This window comes from Erinaceus europaeus, chromosome 21, assembly GCF_950295315.1.
Source record: "Erinaceus europaeus chromosome 21, mEriEur2.1, whole genome shotgun sequence".
Lineage (NCBI taxonomy): Eukaryota > Metazoa > Chordata > Mammalia > Eulipotyphla > Erinaceidae > Erinaceus > Erinaceus europaeus.
In genome coordinates, this window is record NC_080182.1 from 21,287,300 (window position 1) to 21,296,269 (window position 8,970).

Consider the following 8,970-nt stretch of genomic DNA (forward strand, 5'->3'; position numbering starts at 1 on the left):
TCTCCATTCCCAGGACCTAAGATAACCCCCCTCCCACATCACACTGGGCATTATGCTTTGCATATGGGGGGAAGGGACGAAACATTCAGCCCTTAACAGCCAGAACCTGCCCAAAGCAAGTCAATTACACAGGAGCTGAAAGCACTGAGGCAGAAGGTCAGTATTGAGAGATGAGTAGAGCAGATAAGCCAGAAGAAGCACTACCAGGAGAGAGAAATAAGTACATGCTGTTCCCTCTGTAAGCTTTTCATTTGGTTTGTACTTCTTGCTTCTTACTCAAGGAGTTTGGTTTCTTGTTTGTTTTATAAGGTAACACTGGTCCATGTCATTCTACAGGCCTCAGATATACAGCACTACATTCAATATTTGCATATGCTACATTATGATCTCTTCCCTCCACTCGTGGAATTTTAAAGTAATAGTCACCTCATCCAAGAAGTTTGGGACACCAATGTGTCCCAAAGTCTCACTTCTCCAGAGTCCTAGCATACTAAGGAAAGATAAAAGCAGGCTAGGGGTATGGATCGACCTGCCAATGTCTATATGCAGTGGAGAAGCAATTACAGAAGCCAGACCTTCCACCTTCTGTACCTCAGAAAGAATTTTGGTCTAGGCCTCCCTCCCCCAGGAATAAAGAATAAGGAAGTTTCCAATGGATGGGATAGGAAATGGAACTCTGTTGAGGGGAACAATATAGAATTGTACTCCTGTTATTTTACAATTCTGTTAATCATTAAGTCACTAATAAAAAAAAATTTTTAAAACAGTTGAAGGACAAAGGATAATAAATTGGTAGAAATACTTCAACTACATCTCCATTTTTTTTTCTATTAAAAAGAAGGAGGAGGAGAAGGAGGGGGCTGGACTGTGACACATCTAGTTAAGTGCATAGATTACTATGTTCAAGGACCTGGGTTTCAATCCCTGCTCCCTACCTGCAGGGGGAAGGCTTCACAAGCAGTGAAGCTAGTTTGCAGGTGGTCCTGTCCCTCTCCCTCTCCCTCTCCCTCTCCCTCTCCCTCTCCCTCTCCCTCTCCCTCTCCTCCCCTCTCAATTTTCTTTTTCTTTCTTTTTTTTTTTACTGTTTATTTATTTTCCCTTTTGTTGCCCTTGTTTTATTGTTGTAGTTATTATTGTTGTTGTTATTGATGTCATCGTTGTTGGATAGGACAGAGAGAAATGGAGAAAGGAAGGGAAGACAGAGAGGGAAGACACCTGCAGACCTGTTTCATCGCCTGTGAAGCAACACCCCTGCAGGTGGGGATCCTTACACCAGTCCTTGAGCTTCACAACACGTGTGCTTAACCCACTGCACTACCCACTGCACTACCGCCCTACTCCCCTCCCCTTTCAATTTCTATCTATTCTCTCTAAAATGGTTGCTGGGATTCATGGTGTTGGAACCAAGCCCCAGCGATAACCCTTGTGTCAATAAAGGGAAAAAAATGTGGTTGAGTAGGTGGCACAGTGGATAAAGCCTCTCAAGCATGAGGCCCTGAGTTCAATCCCCAGCAGCACATGTACCATAGTGATGTCTGGTTCTTTCTCTCTCTCTCCTTCTATCTTTCTCATTAATACATAATTAAAATCTTTTTTAAAAAATTAGAAAAATAAAATGAAAAAAATGGCTGCCAGGAATGGTGGCATTACTATGTAAGCACTGAACCCCAGCTTGGTGGCAAGAAAAAATATATATAGTACACACTATTCTTACTTCTGTTTTATAGATGAAAAAAACTAAATCAGAAAGATATTAAGTGGGAGACAGATGGTGGTGCACCCCGTTAAGTGCATATAGTACTACACACAAGGACCTACGCGAGGGACCCAGGTTCAAGTCTCTGCTCCCCACCTGCAGGAGGTTCACGTCACAAGAAGTGAAGCAGAAGTGACTATCTTTCTCTGTTTCTGTCTCCTTTGTCTCTCTTTCTGTCTCCCCTCCCCTGTCAATTTCTCTCTGTCCTATCAAATAACATATATATATATATATATATATATATATATATATATATATATATATATATAACAAATGGCTGCCAGGAATGGTAGATTCATGGTGCTGGCACCAAGCCCCAGCAATTACTCTAGTGGCAATAAAAGAGAGAGAGGATGTTAAGTAAAATCCTGCAAAGCCCAATGGAGTTAGAATTTTAACTCATGCACTTTGGCTACCCAGCCTGACTTGCTTTGTTTGTTTGTTTGTTTGTTTTGAGGCTGTGCTCTTAACTACCACATTTTAACCACATGCTTCATAAAGGATCTGAGACCCAGTTTCATTTCTTCTACTTAATGAAAACAGAGGTCTATGACTGGTATTCCATTTCAAATTGTATTTTTGTTCACTTAAGAACTGATCCTCCCATCACTATTATCAGGGAAAGAGGGCAGGAACTTAAGCCTCCAGCATCTACTCAAACGGTCTATACACAGTGATGGTCAGCAAATGTTTTTGTTTGATGAATGAAGCCCAATTTTATTGAGGAAGAAACAGAAACTCGGGCAGAGGGGACATAGCATAATGGTTATGCAAACAGACTCTAATGCCTGAGGCTTCAAAGTCCCAGGTTCACTCTCCACCATAAACCAGAGCTGAACAATGCTCTGGTAAAAAAAAATTTAAAGAAATCTTTAAAAAAAAGAAAGAAAGAAAGAAAGGAAGGGGGCTGGGCAGTAGTGCAGTGGGTCAAATGCACATTGCACAAAGCACATCAACTGGCATAAGGATCCCGGTTCAAGCCCCCAGTTCCCCACCTGCAGGGGGGGGTCACTTACAGGCAGTGAAGCAGGTCTGTCGGTGTCTATCTTTCTCTCCCCCTCTCTGTCTTCCCCTCCTTTCTCCATTTCTCTCTGTCCTATCCAGCAACAATGACAGCAATAACAACAACAATTATAATAATAACAATGATAAACAACAAAGAGGAAAAAATAGCCTCCAGGAGCAGTGGATTTATAGTGTAGGCACTGAGCCTAAGCAATAACCCTGGAGACAAAAAAAAAAAAAAAAGAAAGAAAGAAAGAGAGAATCAGAAACTTATAAAAGAGGATCAAATGTTAAATTTGAACCAAAGTCTTCTGGCTCCAAATCCAGTGTTCTTGCAAATACACGCTTTTCTCTGAATGTAAGCCATGATGTGTACATTTAACCCTACTATCCAGGGGGAGAAAAAGGCAGTGTTTCAGACAGTCCACCAACCTGTGAATGAACAGCTTCATTAGGAAATACACTGAGGAGGAACCAGGCAGTGGCACACCTGGTGAAGCACACACATTACCATGTGCAAGGACCCTGGTTCAAACCCCAGCTCCCCACCTACAAGGGAAACACTTCACAAGTGGTAAAGCAGGTCTTCAAGTGTTTTTATCTCTCCCTTTCTCTCCTCTCAATTTCTTTCTGTCCTATGTAATAAGAAAGGAAGAAAGAAAGAAAGAAAGAAAGAAAGAAAGAAAGAAAGAAAGGAAGGAAGAAAGAAAGAATGGAAGGAAGAAAGAAATGTGGCTTCCATGAATGATGGATTTGTACTACTGGCACCGAGCCCAGCAATAACCCTGGTGGCAATAGAAAATAAAAAATATCTTTAAAAAGGAATATATTGAGGGTTACATCCAGGGAAACCAGACGATTAGTTTTATTTCAGGAGGTGCAGTGCACACACACAATGGCTGGGAAGGTGGTTCAATGAGTAGTGCAGGATTTGCATGCATGAATCCCTAAAATCTCATGAGCCAGGGCAAAGCAGTGTTCTAGTCATTCTCTCTATTGCTGTCTCTTCCTTAAATAAAGAGATCTCTTTCTTTTAAAGATATATCCAGGGCTGGGAAGATAGCACAATGGTTATGCAAAGACTTTCATAACTGAGGCTCTGAGCTCCCAGGATCAGTCATCAGCACCACCATAAGCCAGTCTCTGGGATCTCTCTCTTTCTCTCTGTATCTCTTTCACTAAAAATAAATAAATAAAATATTCTTTTTAAAAAGTTTCATCCATGCAGAGGTGAATATAGAAAGTGAATAAATCAATATTCTAGTGGCCCTATGCTATGCGGTGACTAGGCTGCTGGACTTGGATATGTGAGAGCCAAGTTTGATCCCCACCGTTGCATATGCCAGAACGATATACTTGTTCTCTCTTATTAGGAGATACAATAAATTAAATTTAAAAAGAAAAACTTGGGTGCCAGGAGCTAACCCCCCCCCCAGCATAGCACACAGGTTACCAGGCAGAGGTAACATATAGCACACAGCATATAGATATGAAAATATAGCTCAGGTATTATAAAGCTACTTCCAGAAAGCCTGAGTCAATTTTTACTATGTGGATCATAAGGTTTCATGTTTAAACCTTGGCTGGATGTTCTAAGTTGGCCTTGACTGAGAAGTTAGGCTTTCTCTTTACATGGCACCTTCCCCTCCAGCCCAGGGTCATTCTCGTGGCTGGAGAGGAAGTGTGCAAAGCCTCTTGAAGGCAAGCTGGAACTGGCACAGGGTCCCTTCTGCTACATTTCAACAATCAGTGCTGGTGCTACACCCCGAGCAGGGAGGAGGCCACACACCATTGTTCTGGGTTCCCACAGTAACGTAGAGGGAGATTTGCTCAATGTCTGGAGCCCTAGACAGCCTGCAAATGGAGAATTCCTCAGACCCCTTGCAGCAGGAGCCCACTTCAGACTGTTAAATGGAAAATGTAAATGAGGCAGACAGAAAATAATTCCTAAAAAACAAACAAACCATACTGGAGCTGTAGCATATGGAAAAAAAAAACAAACATGGATAACTTACACTTTATATAAAAACTGCCTCAAAATAGGTCAAAAGAGAAAATAGGGACTGGGAAGCTGTTTACGTAGGTAGAACACAAGATGGTCACAGATAAGGACCTAGGGTTGATCCTCTGGCATGCCATATGCTAGGACCTCTCTGTCGGGCATTAAGCTAGACCCCCTGCTCCATTCTGCATTGCTGATACTATGACCTATTTACATAATCATTGTTTTGCCTGAAAGATCTCCACCCTTTGATCTATCTTCTTTTTACCTCAAGACCCGCCCTGCCTGTAGGGTAACATTAATCCCACCAGTTAAAACCATTGCAATAGCTGCTAAGGAAGTCCCCAACGTGCCTTTTCCTTTCTCCAACCCCTTTTCCTAGCCATTTCTGTTTCCGACTTGCCACTTCCAGTTTTATCCTATAAAAGTAATTTCTGTTTCTGGTTTCTCTCTCTTTCCGTGTCCCGACCTGGAGGAGGGCAGGCATGCAGACAGGGAGGCGGATGGCGGCCATTGCAGTTTGGTGCCACGTGGCTTAACCCACTGTGCTCACACCTAACTCTGGGGCTCCTGCATGAATAAAGAATTTCATTACCACACCGCCACGAGTTCCTGGTCTCCTGCCCACAACGCTAGCCTGACACCTCTTTCTCCCCACCCCCCACACATAAAAATTAATCTTTTATATTTTTTTAATTTCTCCCAGGGTTATTATTCCCGGGCTCAGTGCCTAAAAAATGAATTCACAACTCCCAGTGACTTTATTCACCTCCCCCCATATACACATTTCTTTCTTGACAGAGAAGTTGAGAAAGGAGTGGGGTCATGCGGGGGTGCACCTGGTTAAAGGCACATATTATAATACACAAGAACCTGAGTTCGAGTCTCTGTTCCACACTTGCAGGGGGAAAGCTTTGAGAGTGGTAAGACAGTGCTACAGTTGTCTTTCTCCCTCTCTATCTCCCCCTATCCTCTCAATTTCTGGTAGTCTGTATCCAACAAATCAATAAATGTAATTTTAAAAAGAAAAGAGAGTCGGGTGGTAGCACAGCAGTTTAAGCGCAGGTGGTGCAAAGCACAAGGACCAGCATAAGGATCCTGGTTCAATACCCCAGCTCACCACCTGCAGGGGTGACGCTTTACAAGTGGTGAAGCAGGTCTGCAGGTGTCTATCTTTCTCTCTCCCTCTTTGTCTTCCCCTCCTCTCTCCATTTCTCTCTGACCAACCCAACAATGACATCAATAACAACAATAATAACTTCAACAATAAAACAAGGACAACAAAAGGGAACAAATAAATAATTTTTTTAAAAAAGAAATGCCTCTTTAAAATTTCTTAATAAAAAACAAATTAAAAATAAAAAATTTTTAAAAAAGATAACTTGAGAATGGAAAGGCAGAGAGTGCAGGAGAGGATAAACATCTGCAGCACTGCTCCATGACTCATGAAGCTCCCTCCCCTCCTGCAGGTGGGTACCAGAGGCTTGAGCCTGGTTTTGCACATGGCAACGTGTGGGTTCTACCAGATGTGCCGCAGCCTCCCCCTCACACACACAAGCCATTTAAAAATAAAATGTAAGGGGGGTCAGGCAGTGGCGCAATGGGTTAAGCGCATGTAGCGTAAAGTGCAGGCGTAAGGATCCCGTTTTGAGCCCCCAGCTACCCACCTGCAGGGGAGTCGCTTCACGGGCGATGAAGCAGGTCTGCAGGTGTCTATCTTTCTCTCCCCCTCTCTGTCTTCCCTTCCTCTCTCCATTTCTCTCTGTCCTATCCAACAATGAACAACATCAACAATGGCAGTAATAATAACCACAATGAGGCTACAACAACAAGGGCAACAAAAGGGAAAAAAATGGCCTCCAGGAGCAGTGGATTCATGGTGCAGGCACCGAGCCCAGCAATAACCCTGGAGGGAATAAATAAATAAATAAAATACAATAAAAATAATAAAATGTAAGGCTTTTAAAGGAATCAAAACATAGGAGATAGGCTGGGTGGTCACACACCCGGTTGAACACATGTTACCATGCTCAAGGACCCAGATTCAAGTTTCTGACTCCCAGCTGCAGGGGAAATGCTTCATAAAGGCCTTGAAGCAGTGCTGTAGATGTCTCTCTCTATCTCCCTCTTCCCTCTCAATTTATCTCTATTCTATGAAGACCACAACATAGGAGAAATCGTTACCAATTTTGTTTAGAAAAATAAAATACATAGTGCTTTTTGTGGAAAAGGAAGATTGATAGAGAAGGCAGAACACAGGGTTCAGAGAAGAGGGTCAAGAACTTCAGAGAGTGAGTCCCAGGCCTGATCAATAGTCCAGGATTTGTGTTCCGGGAGGTGGCACAGTGATAAAGCTTTGGACTCTCAAGCATGAGGTCCTGAGTTTGATCCCCGGCAGCACATGTGCCAGAGTGATGTCTTGTTCTTTCTCTCTCCTCCTAACTTTCTCATAAATAAATAAAATCTTTAAAAAAAAAATAGTCCAGGAATTCACAGCTGGATGTAATTGCCTGACTAGACTGCTGTGGAATACCAGTTCCTTCATTCCTCCAGCTTTCCCCCTTTTATCTAGAGCATTAGTCAATGCCTGCTTCACTGATGGATATTTATGGGACAGGGGCAGGTAACTCACTGACTGTATCTCAGGTCATAGAGAATAAACCAGGTGGGGAGTTGGATGGTAGTACACCAGATTAAGCATACATAGTATAAAGCTCAAGGACATATGCAAGGATCCAGGTCCAAGCCCCTGGCTCCCCACCTGCAACGGGGGCCACTTCACAAGCAGTGAAACAGGTGTGCAGGTGTTTATCCTTCTCTCCCCCTTTCTATCTTCCCCTCTCTCAATTTCTCTCTGTCCTATCCAATAAAGTGGAAAAAATGGCCACCAAGAGCACTGACAACAAGCCCCAGCAATAACCCTGGAGGCAATAAAATAAAAAAACAAAACTGGACTGGGGAGACAGAATAATGATTACGCAAGCTCTGAGGTCCCAAGTTCAACCCCCAGTACTATTATAAGCCACAGCAGTGTTTTGGGAGGGATCTCTCTCTCTCTCTCTCTCTCTCTCTCTCTCTCCATCTCTTTTATGAAAATAAAATAAAGAACTAAACTTTAGGAGCGGATCTTAAGGAATTACATGTGAATCAGACTTACGTTGCATGATCCCAGACTTCAATCTGAAGACTTCTTTGGACTCTTGAGGAGTGAGTGCGTGTATCTTGCATGTGGGAGAAATATAAATAATTTGTGACAAGAAGGTGGACAGTAGTGGTTTTTTAAAATATGACTCAAGGTAGAGTGTTATGTGGAAAACTGAGAAATGTTACACATGTACTAACAACTGTATTTTACTGTAGACCATTAATTCTCCACAACAAAGGGAAAAAATGAAAAAAAAAAGAAAAGAAAAGAAAAAGAGAAGAAGAGAAAAGATAAGACAAGACTTGGGTCTGAGGAAGTTTCTCATACCTGAGACTCTGAGTTCATTCCTTGATGCCACCACTGTAGTTTGGGTAGGCTGGGGCCAAGTCAGGTAAGGGCTCAACAAATTTTAGGAGGTGGTAGGAGTGTGTACAGTTGTCACTGTGGTGCTGGTTACCAGGTGTAATTGTGAAAACATATTAAACTTCATACTCAAAGAGAGAGAGAGAAGCAAAAAGGAAGGAAGGAAGGAGGGAAGAGAGAGAGAAAGAAGAAAGAAAGAAAGAAAGAAAGAAAGAAAGAAAGAAAGAAAGAAAGAAAAAGAAAATAAGACTCAAGGAGCTGGGGAGAGAACATAATGGTTATGCAAAAAAACCTTTCATACCCGAGGCTCCAAGGTCCCAGATTCAGTCCCTAGCACCACTATAAACTAGAGCAGAGTGGTGCTCTGATCTTATTACTCTGTCTCTTTCTCTACTTCTCTCTCAGTAATATACAAACTAATTAATTAATTTTTTTAATATATAGTTTGTCTGGGACCAGGACTGGTGTACCTGGTTAGGCACACATGTTACAATTCACAAGAAGCTGAGTTCAAGCCCTTGGTCCTCACTTGCAGGGAGGAAGCTTACAGAGTTGTGAAGCACTGCAGGTGCTTCTCTTTCTCTTTCTTTCTCTCTCCCTCCCTCCCTCCCTCCTCCCTTCCCTTCCTCCTCTCTCAATTTCTTTCTATCTCTATCCAATAAATAAATACATAAATAAAATATTTAAAAATATATATCT